Source organism: Mobula birostris, chromosome 15 (assembly GCF_030028105.1).
Source record: "Mobula birostris isolate sMobBir1 chromosome 15, sMobBir1.hap1, whole genome shotgun sequence".
NCBI classification, from domain to species: Eukaryota; Metazoa; Chordata; class Chondrichthyes; order Myliobatiformes; family Myliobatidae; genus Mobula; species Mobula birostris.
Genome location: NC_092384.1, coordinates 72,824,397 through 72,841,593, shown reverse-complemented (window position 1 = coordinate 72,841,593; position 17,197 = coordinate 72,824,397).

Here is a 17,197-nt window from a genome sequence, read left to right as displayed (position 1 = left end):
CACAGTGCTCGCTGGCTTGTCCAGGTGGGCGTAGACACGGTTCAGCAGGTAGACGATGGCATCCTCAACTCCTAGTCGGGGCTGGTAGGCGAACTGGAGGGGATCTAAGTGTGGCCTGACCATAGGCTGGAGCAGCTCCAGAACAAGTCTCTCCAGAGTCTTCATGATGTGGGAGGCCAATGCCACCGGTCTGTAGTCGTTGAGGCTGCTGGGGCGCGGCATCTTCAGCACAGGGACGAGACAGATGTCTTCCACAGTACAGGAACCCTCTGGAGCCTCAGGCTCTGCTTGAATACATGGCAAAGTACTCCACATAGCTGAGGAGCACAGGCTTTGAGCACCCTGGTACTGACACCATCCGGTCCTGCAGCCTTGCTTGGGTTGAGACGTTTCAGCTGTCTTCTCACCTGTTCAGCTGTGAAGCCCACCATGGTGGTTTCGTGTGGGGAAGGGATATAGTCATGAGAGCAGGGTGGGGGACTGTGAGGAGGGGTAGGAGGGGAGAGTGGAATATGTGTTGGTTGGGGGCCGACAACAGATGACTCATGTGGGGGATAGGCAGGGGCATTTGCAGAATTTGCAGATTTGCAGAATATTAAGGGAAATGAAAACAATAAATGCTAGGCAAGCAGGGCCATTATCCAAAATTCTCAAGCCTAAGGAAAAATGCCAACACTGTGGCTGAAAGCAATATCTAAATACTAAACAAATACTGCTCTTTGCCAGCGTCAGTCGAGATGGCAGACCTCATTCTCAGACAGGGCTGAGGGTAAGCAGAGAGCATAACCTTGCTGTGCTTTGCTCAAGTCTCAACAAGACTACAAATAACAGAAAGGAATTAAATATTGCTGTACTAAAACAGTAATTAGCTGGAGCGTGCATATTCATGAATGCAGCCCACCTGCAGTGGTGCGTAAAACCCACAGCAGAGTCTGTGGTTGTGACAATGCCATCTTGTTGCAGCTAAAATGGGGCAGGAGGTACAGAAACCTGAAGTCCCACACCATCAGTTTCAAGAACAGCTACTACCTTTTAATCTTTTGGTTCCTGAAGAAACCTGCACACTCCTAATCACTACGTCAGTATCGCAACACCATGACCATTCTGCACAACAATGGATTTCACTTGTCCTTATTCTAATAATTAATGTTTATTTTATATTCTTCTTGTGCATATTGCGTCTCTGATGCTGTGTGCCTGTGATACTGCTGCAAGTAAGTTTACATTGCATTTGTGCATGTGTGCATCTGACATGACTTTGACTTTTTGACCTTGCTCCAACACTTTCTGACTTGGTTCTCTGACACACCACCTCTCCCCTCTCTCATACTTTTAACATATGCTTTTAATGCTAAGTACTGTAAACTTCGTGATTAACATCACACTCCCTTAAGACATAGTAGTACATTCAGCCCATCTGGTCGCTCTCTGTTTATTTAATTATTTAGAGATCGAGCGTGGAACTTGCCCTTCTAGTTCAATGAGTCACAGCACCCAGCAACCCATCAATTTAACCCTAGTCTAATCATAGTACAATTTACAAAGACTACTCACCTACTAACTAGTATGCCATTGGATTGTGGGGGGAAACCGGAACACCCGCCGGAAAACCATGGCGTCACAGGGATAACGTACAAACTCCTTACAGATGGCACCGTAACTGAATTATGAACTCTGATACCTCAACCTGTAATAGTATCATGCTAACAGCTAACTGGTGTCACAGAGCATTCCTATGATCTCACTCCCCAACTTATTTCCTACTCTTTACTTGCCCCCTACCTTCCTCCAAATTCTCCAATGACCTGCCCGCAATACAGATCATTTATAGTAACCAATTTACCAATCAGCATGCTTTGGAGATGTGGAAGCAACCTATTGTACACAGTTCTCATCATCCTTTTACAGAAAGGATGTAGAGGCTTTGAAGAAGGCACACAGTAGTGTAACAGCTAGCACAACGCAATCACAACTTGGGGCGTCAAAGTTCAGAGTTCATTTCTGGTGTTCCCCGTAAGTTTCTATACTCCTTCCTGTGTAGGCATGGGTTTCCCTCGGGTGCTCTGACTTCCTCACAGTCTAAAGATGTTCTGTTAATAGATTAATTGGTCACTGTAAATTGTCCTATTAAATAGGTGGGTTGCTGGGTAGCATGGCTCGAAGGGTGTTATATCTCTAAGTAAATAAGAATTTTATTTAGATGTTGCCTGGAGAAGCAGGTATGAACTGTAAGGAGATTTTGTACCAAAAGTTTTCTCAGGAAGAATTGGAGGATGAGAGGAGATGTGATAGAACTTTGGAAAATTATGAGAGAAGGAGATTACGTCGACCAACAGAATTTTTTTTTCCCCGGAGTAGAAATATCAAGTAATAGAAGATAAGATAGAAGGTGAAAGAGGGAAGGTTTAAAGGAGATGTGTAGGTTTATACAGAAAGGTGGGTACCTGGAATGCACTGTCAGAGGTGATATTTGAGGCCTCTGTTGGTCAGGGTCAACCATGGATGTTGCATCCTAGCTCAATAGGTTCACAAACCAGGGCAGTACAATATGGAGAGCAAGCTGTTGCCCATGCAGCAGGCTCCCCCCCTCCATGTATCTGATAAACCCAAAGGAACGGCAGAGTCTGATACAGTTTGGCACCAGCAGCATCTCAGGAGTTGCCAGTAGGACTGCCTTAGGGACCACTGCTCCAGAATTTTCCCTTGGAGTTTACTCCTGAAGCCTTCCCCATGAGTTGGAATAGCCGCAAGGTAGTGGAGGTTTGAGATCACTTTCCCTTCTTCTAGATGAGTTACCAAATCACAGGTGTGCCCTATATTCCTGAAGTGACTGGTTTTAAGGCATTAGTAAACCACCTTTGTCCCTTATCCTGTCAGCAGAAACAGTTCCACTGGGCTTAGTAGCAAAGCCACAGGTGACGACCAGTAGCAGCACTTGGTTGTCAGAGGCTATTTGAGGTGCATGCCATTGGGATCATTGAATAGGAGCTTATCCCAACTACCACACCCAGCTATGACAGCCTTAAAGAACCAGGGGTGTTATTAAGGCAAATACAGTAGGGGCATTTAAAGGGGACTTAGGTAGATGTATGAATATGCAGGAAGTGGAAGGATATGGACCATGTACAGACAGAAGATATTTACTTTGATTTGGTCATCCCATTACAGAACGGATGCAGAGGCTTTGGAGATGGTCTGGCATGGACACTGTGGGCTGAAGGGCCTGTCCTTGTGCTGAACACAAGAGATTCTGGCGATGGGGGAAATCTTGAGCAATACACCCAAAATGCTGGAGGAACGCAGCAGTTCAGGCAGTATCTATAGTGGGGAAGAAACAGCTGATGTTTCGGACTGGGACACTTCATCAGGAATGGAATAAGATCTATCGCCTCCCAGCTTCTTTCTTCATCCATCCCACTCACCTGGTCTCACCTCTCACCTGCCAGCTTGCACTCCTCCTTCTCCTTCTCCCTCCCTCCACTTCCTTATTCTGGCTTCTGCCATCTTCCTTTCCAATTCTGATGACTGGATTCCTCCATAGAAGCTGCCTGACTTGCTAAATTTCTCTAGCACTTTGTGTGTGCTGTTCCTGCACAGCACTGTTTTATATTCTATACAAACTAGAACAGGTTCAGAAAAAAAAACCCACATGTGGACTGGGAGAAATTACAAATTCCATACAGACAGCACCGGAGGATAGGATTGAATCCAGGTTCCTGATGCTGTAAGACAAAAGAGTGAATTGCTGTGGTACCAATTAAAGATTATCTCAAATCAAGTTACTGTTCCATTCATTGCCACTCAAATATAAGATTTATTCACTGATATTGCATCCTTACTTTTTCTCTGTTCTTTCCTAGCCTTCCCAGGTGGAATTGAATCAATCTCTGTTCCCATCTCTGTTGAAAGAACTACAGAACCATGCAGTAAGAGCGAATAAAAGTATCCTGTCTCTTTTGATCTGCCCTTGCTTCCTATAGCGTGGTTGAGACTAGCACTGCCTGCCTCCTCAGTGCCTTCTGTGGCCGTGCTTTGAACATCGATTGCAAGTGGAAAGTATTTTTATAAAGGAAAGCAATTGTGCATTGTGAAGTGTGAAATGAGATTACCTCCCGCAGATTGCATTTTGAAGCCAGAGGAACTTCCAAAGCAGTTGAATAAGCAGCACTTTTTCTCTCTACAAAGTGTTAGTTAAACTACAAAGGAATTATTCGGAAAGCCGACCTTCAGACTGGAGGGAAGTGTGCAGTGATGTCCTGCAAGGAGTCATGTTGGGATCTGATGAATTCTGGATGGTATTAGCAGCATTTTTTCCAATGTTTGTGCATGATGCAAAACTTGGAGCTGTAGTGAATGATAGGGAAAATACCAAAGGACACCAGGAGGACAAGGACATTGTAAAGTGGCAGGCCATGCTTAACTCAAAGTCAACGCTGAGTTTATTATCATTTGCACAAGTACACGTGTGCACAGGTGCAATGAAAAACTTACTTGCAGCAGCATCAGATAAGCAGAAGTTGCAAGAAGAAAAATCATTAATTATACGCATTTCTTATGAGAACGAACATAATAAGAACAAAAAAATAAAGTTAATTTTAGTGCAATGTGCTCAAAGCGGTCACAGAGTTACTAAATTGTAGCGTCTACAGTTGTTCCTGCTGTTCAAGAACAAGATAGCTGAAGGGAAAAAGCTATAGCTGTGAGAAGACGGCATGTGGGATATTTAATGATGGATTTTGTCTTCTTGAGGCAGTATCTCATGTAGATATCAGTGATAGTGAGGAGAAATGAAAGCAAAGGGCACTATTTTCTGGGTGAAACAGTATATGGAGTGAACTATCAGATGAAGTGGTTAAGACAGAACGTTTAAAAGACACTTGGGCAGACACTTGGATAGGAAAGGTTTAGCTAGATATGGATCAAATGTGGGCAAATGAGATAATCTTAATGTGAATCTTGGCTGGCATAGACCATTTGGTTCAAAGGGCCTGATTCCCCGCTGTCTGACTCTGTGACTCTAAGATGACTATCTAAGTTGGAGAGTTACAGTGCTGTGCAAAAGTTTTAGACACATATATAGTTAGGGTGCCTAAGACTTTTGCACACTACTATAGTAATTTCATATATTGCACTGTACTGCCGCCGCAAAAAAAATCGTACATACGTGAGTGATGATAAACCTGATTCTAATATAGGTCTCTATTGTGCACTGAGTGGAGGAAGGAAGGAGGGAGAGGGGAATTATGGTTGGGAAAAGGGGAAGGGAGAGGAGAGGGATTGAGAAGCACCAGAGAGACATTTCATAATGATCAATACACTAATTGTTTGGAAGCAGATGACCTTGCCTGGTATTGGGGGCTGGGAGCGTCTGCACCCGTGCCACTCTCCTGCCTCTGGCACTCCTCTGCCACTTGTCCCACACCCCTCCTGCGATGCTCCTTGTGGTAAACCATGTATATATGTTGTAACTCGGTTACCTGTCTGGACACACCCGTCTGCTGACTGCCCCTGTGGCTCCCCCCACAGAATCCTGTATAAAGGTGTTCGCCTTGCCCCTCCTCCTCAGTCCGGGGGCAGACACTCAATATGTGGAGGTCGTATTGTACAGCGAATAAAAGCCTTTCAGTATTTTACCAAACCTCAGTCTTTTGGAGTAATTGAAGGTGCTTCAATTTTATTCGCTGTACATTTTAAAACATGGAACAGGCCCTGAGACCAGAAAAATTGGACCTCGATCCGCAAATGCCTGACGCTGGAAACGCTTTCGAACTCTGGCTGGCCTGCTTCGAAGCGTATCTAGAGGAGATTAAAGCGACCGACCCCGTAGCGAAGCGCAGAGTTCTACTCTCCAGGGTCAGTCCACGGGTTTATTCACTGATCAGAGACCAGCCGAACTACGATGGCGCGATGAACGCACTCAAAAGACAATACCTGCGGCCGATAAACAGCGTCTTTGCTCGGCATCGTTTAGCGACATGGCAACAACGGTCCGGGGAATCGAGTGTTGAGTTTGTCCGGGCCCTACGGACACTCGTGCGGGTCTGCAATTGCCAGGAGCTGACGGCGGCGCAGCATGCAGAACTCCTAGTGAGAGACGCCTTCGTCACGGGGACCAGGTCAGTGTACGTGCGCCAGCGGCTGCTGGAAAAACCCGATCTTACCCTAAGTTTGGCAATCGAGCTGGCTGATACGTTGGAGGCCGCTCTGCATAACTCCGAGGCTCTCCAGGCACGCGATCCCCCGATGGCCTCGTGGGCGCCGCAGACCCCGCAACCCGCCGGCGAATCGGCCTCGGCTGCAGTCAGTCGTGAGTCCGCGAAGTGCTATTTCTGCGGACTGGAGAAGCACCCCCGGAAACGCTGCGTGGCCCGACAAGCTACCTGTTCCAGCTGCGGAAAGAAGGGCCACTTCGCCAAGGTCTGTCAAAACCGCTAGCAGGATCGAGCAGCGCCGCGTGCGAGTTGTGGGGGTCGCCATCTTCCCTGCACACTGCCACCACATGCGAGACATGGGGGCCGCCATCTTCACTGCCGCCATCTTCCCTGCACGCCGCCACCACGTGCGAGACATGGGGGCGGCCATCTTGGTTGGTGCCACCTCCCACCGCCTACGACCAACGGGTGCTCACGGGCCACCCCACTGCGCCGGACCAAGACAGCGACCCCACTCTGGCTTCCGTGACCCTCGATCAAAGCGCTCCCCACCAGCTCGCAAGGTCAATGATGGTCATCCTGGTGGAGGGGCACAAGACAAGCTGCCTGTTTGACACAGGCAGCACGGAGAGTTTTATCCACCCGGCCACGGTGCAGCATTGTGGACTCATGATACGGCCGATAAGTCAGAGGGTCACCATGGCCTCCGGGTCGCATACAACAGACATCCGGGGGGGTTGTGTAGCGACGCTAGTGGTGCAGGGCACAGAATATCGGGACTTTAAGTTACTGGTCTTGCCTCAACTGTGTGCCCCTGTGCTGTTGAGGTTGGACTTCCAGAGCCACCTGAAAAGCGTGACAATGAAGTATGATGGGCCCCTCCCGCCAATTACTGTCATAAATCCCCTGTTTTGTAGAGATATGTCACGTACCCCGCTACTGACCACACACACACACCGACCCGCGCATCCCACCCAACATCATGCCAACTGCCACACTACCGACACCACTTGCGGCCTCTAAACCCTCAGGATCCCTCCCCCACCGCTGTTCGCCAACCTGACCCCCGACTGTAAACCTGTGGCAACTAAAAGCAGGAGGTACAGCACGGGGGACAGAGCTTTCATTAAGTCAGAGGTGAAGCGGCTGCTCAGGGAGGGGGTCATTGAGGCAAGCACAAGTCCTTGGAGGGCGCAGGTGGTCGTTGTTCGGAACGGGGAGAAGAATAGGATGGTCGTGGTCTATAGCCAGACCATCAATAGGTTCACGCAGCTGGACGCGTACCCTCTACCCCGCATCGCGGATATGGTCAATCAGATAGCACAGTACAAGGTGTACTCGACCATAGACCTAAAATCCGCTTACCATCAGCTCCCCATCCGCCGGGAGGACCGCCCTTACACTGCCTTCGAGGCGGACGGCAAGCTTTATCAATTCCTGCGTGTCCCCTTTGGTGTCACGAATGGTGTATCTGTCTTCCAGAGGGCAATGGACCAGATGGTGGACCAGTGCCAACTGAAGGCCACGTTCCCATATCTGGATAACATCACCATCTGTGGTCACGACCAGCAGGATCATGACAACAACCTCCAAAAATTTCTCCAAGCGGCCAGATCTTTCAACCTCACCTATAACAAGGACAAGTGTGTATTTGGGACCACCCGACTTGCTATCCTTGGGTGTGTCGTGGAGAATGGAGTCATTGGCCCTGACCCCGACCGTATGCGCCCCCTGTTGGAACTCCCTCTTCCCAATACCCTCAGAGCCCTCAAAAGGTGCCTGGGCTTCTTTTCATATTACGCCCAATGGGTCTGTAACTATGCAGACAAGGCCCGCCCCCTGGTCAAGTCCACCACATTCCCTCTCTCTGCCGAGGCCCACGCGGCCTTCAACCGCATAAAAGGGGACATTGCCAAAGCAGCAATGCATGCGGTGGGTGAGGCCATTCCCTTCCAAGTAGAGAGTGACGCCTCCGACTTTGCGCTGGCTGCTACCCTCAACCAGGCAGGAAGACCAGTGGCGTTCTTCTCCCGTACCCTTCAAGGCCCTGAAATTCGGCACTCTGTGGTAGAGAAAGAGGACCAGGCCATAGTGGAAGCTATAAGGCACTGGAGGCACTATCTTGCCGGCAAAAGGTTCACCCTGCTAATTGACTAGCGCTCAGTCGCGTTCATGTTTAATAATCAGCAGCGGAGCAAAATCAAAAATGATAAAATTCTGAAGTGGAGAATCGAACTCTCCACCTACAACTATGACATCATGTACAGGCCTGGGAAGCTCAACGAGCCCTCCGATGCCCTAACCCGGGGAACATGTGCCAGCGTGCAGATCGACCGGCTATACGCCCTACATGTAGACCTTTGCCACCCAGGAGTCACCCGGCTTTTCCACTTCGTGAAAGCCCGGAACCTGCCTTACTCCCTTGAGGAAATCAGGATGATGACCAGGGACTGCCAAGTCTGCGCAGAGTGCAAACCGCACTTCTACCGACCCGAAAAGGCACCACTCATCAAGGCCACCCGCCCTTTTGAGCGACTGAGTGTTGACTTTAAGGGCCCCCTTCCCTCCACCGACCGCAATGTGTACTTTCTTAACGTAATTGACGAGTACTCGCGGTTCCCCTTCGCCATCCCCTGCCCCGACACCACTACCACGTCAGTTATAAAAGCCCTGCGCAAGCTCTTCACTCTGTTCGGATACCCATACTATATCCACAGTGACAGAGGGTCCTCGTTTATGAGTGACGAGCTGCGCCAATACCTACTGGCTAGGGGAATTGCAACCAGTAGGACCACGAGCTATAATCCCCGGGGGAATGGACAGGTAGAGTAGGAGAATGCCACGATGTGGAAAGCCACACTCTTAGCCCTCAGATCAAAGGGACTGCCGGTCTCCCGCTGGCAGGAGGTCCTTCCCGAGGCACTCCACTCCATCCGCTCCCTGTTATGCACAGCCACCAATGCCACCCCTCATGAGCGGCTCTTTTCTTTTCCCAGAAAATCGACCACTGGAACCACCCTGCCAACTTGGCTGACGTCCCCGGGGCCAGTGCTGCTCCGGAAACATGCGAGGAGCAATAAATACTCCCCGATGGTCGAGAGGGTTCACTTACTTCATGCGAACCCCCAGTATGCCTACGTGGTTTTACCTGATGGGCGGGAGGACACGGTCTCCATCCGCGACCTGGCACCCGCAGGAGCTCCAGGCCCCTACCCTGAACACTCCGTGGTGACTATTGACCCCGTACCCACCAATGTATGTACCTACGAGACACCGTGCACCACAAACCCTATACAGACACCACACCACACTCCCACACCGGGCGCGACGCACACGCACGAGGGATTACCGACGTCTAACGTGCTGGCACCTGAAACCAGGCCGGAGCCAGCACAACCGCCATCGCCGGTGCTACGTAGATCACAGCGACGGACTCGACCGCCTGATAGACTTAACCTGTAAATATACTTCTTGTAAATATTGTCAGTCACTTCACCCCGCGGGACTCTTTTTAAAAAAAAGGAGGGGTGAATGTGGTAAACCATGTATATATGTTGTAACTCGGTTGCCTGTCTGGACACACCCCTCTGCTGACTGCCCCTGTGGCTCCTTCCACAGAGTCCTGTATAAAGGTGTTCGCCTTGCCCCTCCTCCTCAGTCCGGGGGCAGACGCTCATGTGGAGATCGTATTGTACAGCGAATAAAAGCTTTTCAGTATTTTACCAAACCTCAGTCTTTTGGAGTAATTGAAGATGCTTCACTCCTCCCTTGCCACTTCCAAAATCCTTTGCTACCACTAGATTTACAAACTTGCTGTCTGTCACATTGAGAAATACTGCACTGTGCAAAAGTCTTAGGCACCCTAGATATATATATATATGTGCCTAAGTCTTTTGGACAGTACTGTATATTTGATGTGTCATTAAGCAAATTGATGACCAATTGGTGCAAAAGGCTCGAGGAGCAAAATGGCCACTCTTGCTCTATTTTTCTCTACTTTTACGTGCCGGCAACTCACATGAACCTGAACCATCTTCATTCCCACTAACTCCACCACCAAATCTTCACTCCAACCCTGTGCCACTGTGAAAAACAGGTGATAGCTGAAATGCTTAAGGCTTTGGTATCAGGTTGAAGGAATGAATGTCTCCAAACCAACCCCTTCTTCGACAAGAAGAAACCAGAGGTAGAAGAGGCAGATGTTCACACAGCTTTGACACGTTACAGCCATTGAAGAGTCAGGTCGTCTTCGCCCTGCGGTCCTGGCGCTTTTGATCAAAGCCCTTTAGCTGCTGCTCTTTGAATGTGCTGGTGCCTTTGTAGACTGCTAGGAGTCAGGCATTGCGGTCTTTGGCCAAGGCCTCTCAACCATTCACAGGCTGCGGCATGCCTCAAGGATGCTTCCACACAGTCTTCATAGCGCTTTGTGGGGCCTCCTGCTTTCTGGTGCCATGCACCAGCTCAGAAAAGAATACCATCTCTGGAAGGCGGTTGTCTTCCAGCTGGACCACATATCCAATTGATCGAAGTTGAGCCTTCACGATCAGTGTCTCTCTGCCTTCAATCTCAATTTGTGGTTCCGCAGGGATGGTATGGGGTGCGGGTTGAAGTAGGACTTCTGTTTGATGGTTAGGCCGAATTTCCCTGCTGTCACAGCAAGGCAGTCAGCGAGCTCCTGCAGATCCCTTTCACTGTGTGCTGCAAGAGCGTAGTCATCTGCAAAGAGAAAGTCTCGTACTATTACTTCCAGCACTTTGGTCTTGGCCTTTAGGCATTGCAGATCAAAGAAGCATTTATAATTCCCGTAGCAAATTGCTATTCCCGCATCAGTCTGTGAGAGGGCAGAGAACAGCATCGTGGCGAACAGCATGCTGGAAAGAGTAGGTGCAAGGACACAGCCCTGCTTGACACTGTTCGTTACTAGGAAGAGGTCAGAGGTGCAGCCATTTTCAATGACCCTGGCCATCATGCCGTCGTGAAATGACTTGACAATGCTCATCAGCCTTGGGGGTGGTGTGGGGGGGGGGGCAGCCTAACTTGATAAGGACGTGCCAAAGGCCTGTGCGACTGATGGTATCAAGCGCCTCTGTCAGGTCCACAAAGAAGATGTAGAAATTCTGGTTCTGTTCCTAAAACTTCTCCTGGATCTGACAGCAAAGATCACATCCACTGTCCCTCTGTTAAATCTGAAACCACATTGGCTCTCTAAGACCACATCATCAAGGAGGTGAGACATAATCCTGTTCAGTATGATATGTCTAAAGCCAAAGAACAGGACACTTAACAATCAGCAATGATACATAGTCCTTAAAATGACTTGTAAACTTATAAACTATTGACAATTATTGAAATGAAGCTGTGCATATTTGATACAAAATTATGTACCTTATCTCAACAATAACTCTGCCATGGACAGTCCCAAAACAGCTGTAAAAGGAGGGGGTTTGCCATGGAGCCAGCAACCCCATCCCATAAAAACCCAGAGCTACAGAAACGCCAACAGAAGCTCCAGAGACCTCAACCCCGGGAGAGGAAGGAAACACCAAGAAGATGAGCTACACCTGGAATCAACGTAAAAGACTGGCCCAGGACAGAGAACTCTGGCTAGCTACCGTCGGCAGTAGGGATGATGGGCTCACACAAGCAAGATTTCTGAACAAAGGATTATTCAAAACTATCTAAAATTATACCATAAACACAAGTAAGTCTGCAGATGCTGCAATTCCAAAGGAACACAGACAAGATTACTGCAAGAGCTCTTTACTCCTAGGTCCCCACCTCCTTCCCTTTTGCCTCTGGTTCACTCTCCTTTCCTATCTGATTCCTTTTTCTCCAACCCTTTGCATTTCCCACCCACTTAACTTCACCTATCACCTTCTAGCTAACCTCCTTTCCCTCTCCCACCTTTTTATTTTGGCATCTTCCCCTTCCTTTTCAGTCTTGAAGAAGGGTCTCAGCCAGAAACACTGACTCTTCATTCATTTCTATAGAAGGTACCTGACCTGCTGAGTTCCAGCGGCATTTTGTGAAAGATTATACCAGTTATTTTATAAGAATCATTATTTTAAAATATTGGTTCAGTTCAAACTTGAGTTCATCTGTGACTATCTAAACTAAATGCATTTTCTGGAAGCCAGAGTGAAGATTATATGCAATGCACATGCTGGTAACTCAAGAATATATTGTTCAGAGATACAGCTGATCAGCCATCCGACAAACCACAACTTCCTGAAGGACGCAATGTTTGGACAATTTATCTTGCTTGAAATGTTAAACAAAGCAAGAATTGCAAAGCTTAGGTATTGATTGATTTATCTGCCAGCTTGGCTCAGTTGTAACCTTCTTTGGAGTCACAGACGATGGCTTCAGTGTCCTCTTCAGTTCTAGGCAGAGGGTGATGAAGTAGCTCAGTTTGGAAAGCTGCAGTCACATTTACCTGAGAATATGGGTTCAGTATTGCCCTTGGGTACTGGTAGTGTGGAAACTTCTACAGATGTACCATGAGGAGTTGAATGGCGGGGTGGAGATATGTCCCTACCAAAGGAGGTGTAAGGTGTTCCTTACCTCCACTAGCCTGCAGGTCACCCTTGGACAGGGTGTAGCACCTGCTTGGCCCCCCAATTAGAGTCATAGAAACATAGAAAACCTACAGCACAATACAGGCCCTTCGGCCCACAAAGATGTGCTGAACATGTCCCTCCCTTAGAAATTACTAGGCTTACCCATAGCCCTCTATTTTTCTGAGCTCCGTGTACCTGTCTAAAAGTCTCTTAAAAACCCTATCGTATACGCTTCCACCTCCGTTGCTGGCAGCCCATTCCATGCACTCACTACTCTCTGCGTTAAAAAAAACTTACCCCTGCCATCTCCTCTGTACCTGCTCCCCAGCACCTTAAACCTATGTCCTCTTGTGGCAACCATTTCAGCCCTGGGAAAAAACCTCTGACTAACCACACGATCAATGTCTCTCGTCATCTTATACACCTCTATCAGGTCACCTCTCATCCTCCGTCACTCCAAGGAGAAAAGGCCAAGTTCACTCAACCTGTTTGGATAAGACAACCTCCTTGTAAATCTCCTCTGCAGCCTTTCTATGGTTTCCACGTCCTTCCTGTAATGAGGCAACCAGAACTGAACTCAGCACTCCAAATGGGGTTTGACCAGGGTCCTATATAGCTGCAACATTACCTCTCGGCTCCTAAATTCAATTCCACGATTGGTGAAGGCCAACGTACCGTATGCCTTCTTAACCACAGCGTCAACCTGCGCAGCTGCTTTGAGTGTCCTGTGGACTCAGACCCCAAGATCCCTCTGCTCCTCCACACTGCCGAGAGTCTTACCATTAATACTATATTCTGCCATCATAGTCACTTGAAACCATGAGAGCAAGTGGTGAATATTCGTATGAGAAGTTGGTGGACATCACAAATCCTAATTATGCGACCACTGACTCCAGGCAGACAATCATTGATAATAACTGGGGTTGCCTTTCTTGTAAGGACGCTGCCCAGAAGAAGGCAATGGTGAACCACTTCTATAGAAAAATATGCCAAGAACAATCATGTTCAAAAACTATGATCACCTACGTCATATGACACGGCGCATAATGATGATGATAGGGTCCCTGCGTATGGAGCACTCCTGGTAAGTACCTCCAATGGGTGGAATCTTTTCTTTTGATGGAGAGATTGTCTTTTATGATGAGTCATTAAGTCAAGTTAACTCAGTTCCTCAAGATCACTTTGCGATTCAATATAATAATGGCTGACCCACTCCAGGTCTTGTCCTCTCTTTCGTGACGGTTCAAGATTCAGGATTGCTTTGTGCCATTTCCAGAACACAAAATGTAAGGGAGGACAAAATAATTATTACTCCAGATCTGATGTAGCTCAAAAATCACACAGTAAGATAAAGAACTCAATAATAATGCAATAAATATTAATAAATGAGATAGTTTATATACATAGATTATTTGCATGTCTATAAAGTGGTGATAGGCACAAGAGTTCCTCATTAACATGAATTCTTTGATCTTTCAAAGATCTAACTACTTTGTCTTTAAATGTTCCCAATTATCTGGATTCCAGGATTTTACACCCTTCCAGAGTAGAAAGTTCTAAAGATTCACCACCTGAACATGAAGTACCAAAGTTTTTAATGACCAGTTCTAATCCTGTAAGTATAGCCCCTCATTCAAGTTTCTCCGGATTGCGGAAACATCTCAAAGAATGTAGAAAAGAGAGATGAAGGTATTGCAAGGACTCAAGTGATGGAGCTTAGGCAGGCTAGGACATTATTCCTCGGAGACCTTATGGAGAGGGATGACCTTATGAAGATGGAATCAAGAACTGTCAGGCATAGGTGTAAGGTGAGAGTGCAAAGATTTAATAGGAGTGTGAGGGGAAAACTTATTACATAAAGGGGCAACACACATAAAAGTTGCTGGTGAACGCAGCAGGACAAGCAGCATCTCTAGGAAGAGGTACAGTCGACGTTTCGGGCCGAGACCCTTCGTCAGGACTGACATAAAGGGGGTTATCTGTGTGGAATGAGCTGTCATAAGGTGTGGTTAAGGCATGTATAATACACATTTTAAAAGACAGTTTGACTGGTTATTTTGAATTAAGAAGTTTTGAAGATTATGAGCTGAACTTTGGCAAATGGGATTATCTTGGGTGGGTCATCCTGTTTGGCAAAGACCAGTTAGGTCAAATAGCTTGATTCAGTACTGTATTACCTTATGGTTTGATATATGCCCTGTTCTGCTCATTCAGAGTCTTATGCGTTCCACATTTCATCCTTCATTTGCCTAAACTCCAGAGAAAATGTATTTAAGCCGTCAGTCCATAAGTTATTGGAGCAGAAATAGGCCATTCGGACCAACGAGTCTGCATGGTCCTTTCATCATGGCTGATCCATTATTCCTCTCAGCCCCAATTTCCTGTCTCCCCTCGTATCCCTTCATGCCCTGACCAATCAAGAATCTATCAACCTCTACCTTAAATATACTTAAAGATTTGGCCTCCACAACCACCTATGGCAGTAAATTCCACAAATTCACCACTCTCTGGAGAAAGAAATGCCTCCTCATCTCTGTTCTAAAATGATGCCCCTCTATTCTGAAGCTGTGTCCTCTGGTCCTTGACTCTCCATATCATCTCCATGTCCACTCTGTCAAGGCCTTTCAACATTTGATAGGTTTCAATCAGTTCACCCGTCATTCTCCTGAGTTCTTGTTAATCCAGGCTGAGAGCCATCAAATGTTCTTCATATGATAAGACTTTCAGTCCTGGAATCAAATTCATAAATCTCCTTCGAACCATCTACTGTGTCAGCACATCCTTTCTAAGATAAGGGGCCCAAAACTTCTCACAATACTCCAAATGAGGCCTCATTAGTGTTTTATAAAGTTTCATCATTACGCGCAACACACACAAAATGCTAGAGGAGCTCAGCAGTCCAGGCAACATCAATGGAAGATAGTAAATAGTCGATATTTCTCCCCCTCTCCCTGTTTCACCTATCACCTACCATGTTATACTTTTTCCTTCCCTCCCCCCACCTTCTTACGGTAGCTTTTCATCTATTTTTTCCAGTCCTGTGAAAGGTCTTGGCCGGAAACCTCGACTGTTTACTCTTTTCCATAGATGCTGCCTGGCCTGCTGAGTTCCTCCAGCATTTTGCATAGCTGTGCTGCCTAAGTCTTTTGCACAGTGCTATGTCTTTTTTTACATCCTGTGTGAGGTAATTTTGATTTGATTTGAAACATGCAGTGGGAAGACACCCATCTCCATCCTCTCCTTATTTGCCCTTGAAACAGCAATATTTGTCAGTCTTAGGTTTTTGTAAATATTGGTAGACATTTCATGGTACTGTGAAAAAGTCTTGGGCATGCTAGCTCTATATGTGTACCTTAGACCTATGCACAGTACTGTTTGTACTTTGATAAGAAATTTACTTTGAACTTTGAGATGGACATGAAGGTTTAATGGTGTTTATCAGGGAGTTTTCTTGGAACTGAAGTAACATTCTTACTTTTATAAGCACTGCTGGCAGATGCAATTTAATGTGGATAAATGTGAAGTTATCCACTTTGGTGGCAAAAATAGGAAAACAGATTATTATCTGAATGGTGGCCAATTAGGAAAAGGGGAGGTGCAACGAGACCTGGGTGTCATTATACACCAGTCATTGAAAGTGGGCATGCAGGTACAGCAGGCGGTGAAAAAGGCGAATGGTATGCTGGCATTTATAGTGAGAGGATTCGAGTACAGGAGCAGGGAGGTACTACTGCAGTTGTACAAGGCCTTGGTGAGACCACACCTGGAGTATTGTGTGCAGTTTTGGTCCCCTAATCTGAGGAAAGACATCTTTGCGATAGAGGGAGTACAAAGAAGGTTCACCAGATTGATTCCTGGGATGGCAGGACTTTCATATGAAGAAAGACTGGATGAACTGGGCTTGTACTCATTGGAAGTTAGAAGATTGAGGGGGGATCTGATTGAAACGTATAAAATCCTAAAGGGATTGGACAGACTAGATGCGGGAAGATTGTTCCCAATGTTGGGGAAGTCCAGAACAAGGGGTCACAGTTTGAGGATAAAGGGGAAGCCTCTTAGGACCGAGATTAGGAAAAACTTCTTCACACAGAGAGTGGTGAATCTGTGGAATTCTCTGCCACAGGAAACAGTTGAGGCCAGTTAATTGGCTATACTTAAGAGGGAGTTAGATATGGCCCTTGTGGCTACGGGGATCAGGGGGTATGGAGGGAAGGCTGGGGCAGGGTTCTGAGTTGGATGATTAGCCATGATCATAATAAATGGCGGTGCAGGCTCGAAGGGCCGAATGGCCTACTCCTGCACCTATTTTCTATGTTTCTATGTTTCTATGATTCTTTGGCCCCTGTGTGCAGTTTCTAGCTGTTAGCAGATGGTAGACTGAGAGGAAATATTTTTTTTCTTGTAAAATACCAGGGAAAGAGATCGGAAAAACTAGAGCTAGGTAATTCAGGAGTGAAGTCAAGAAAAGCCTCAGCACATCTGTAG